This window comes from Lactuca serriola, chromosome 6, assembly GCF_051521515.1.
Source record: "Lactuca serriola cultivar US96UC23 chromosome 6, Lser_US96UC23_V15, whole genome shotgun sequence".
NCBI classification, from domain to species: domain Eukaryota; kingdom Viridiplantae; phylum Streptophyta; class Magnoliopsida; order Asterales; family Asteraceae; genus Lactuca; species Lactuca serriola.
In genome coordinates this window covers 25,808,713-25,809,445 of record NC_136413.1, presented here as the reverse complement: position 1 = coordinate 25,809,445, position 733 = coordinate 25,808,713, and the positions used below count along the sequence as shown (strand labels likewise).

Below are 733 nucleotides of genomic sequence, written 5' to 3'. Positions count from 1 at the left end.
GATAAACCGTATTTTATTCAGATGTATATGTACTATGTATAATCACTTGTTACAACAACAAAGCGGCTGAAATGTGATTTCAAGACATGAAATAAATAGATAGAAAAAAAATCTATTAGGTTGAGTAATACTTATTATTGAATGAAGAAATATTATAATGAAAAATTCTAAAATATGAATTTTGATTATTTATTTTTATGGTAAACCTAAAATGTATTAATAAAGCGCATGATCTGATAAAAAGAAACGTCTAGCTCTCGTAGCTCAGTTGGTTAGAGCACCCGTTTAGTAAGCGGGAGGTCTTGAGTTCGACTCTCAACGAGAGCATTTTTTTATTTTTGCTATTGTTTACGACTTATCCTTTGGGCTTTTACTGGCCCAATGAGCTCTATTTTTCATTAGTTAAATTATATTTTATTAGCAAACTGAATGTTTACTTAGTTAAGATTACATTTTATGTTTAAAATGTCTCATGTTTTTTTTTTTTCAGAATTCGAAAATTACAACACATGTAGATAAAGAACAAATCATTCGGGAGAACTCATCTAGAAAAAACATAATGTTCGTTTCACTTAGGTTTTAAAAGTAAATAATATATAATGATGGGCATTGTGATAGATCGATTTTGGTAGTGAAAGCATAGAGAATGAAACCTTAGATCGGATTATTTGCTTTATTGAAAGACCAATCTAGGGATTTGATGAATATTACTTGATTCTTTAATCGGTTACAA

At 28.6% G+C, this 733-nt stretch overlaps 1 non-coding gene across 1 annotated transcript; it reads left to right on the top strand.

The window, feature by feature from the left end:
- The first annotated feature begins 253 nt into the window (after positions 1-253).
- On the top strand, positions 254-327 carry TRNAT-AGU (transfer RNA threonine (anticodon AGU)). The gene has a single exon. It is a non-coding gene; the product is annotated as a tRNA-Thr (tRNA).
- Positions 328-733: the final 406 nt, after the last annotated feature.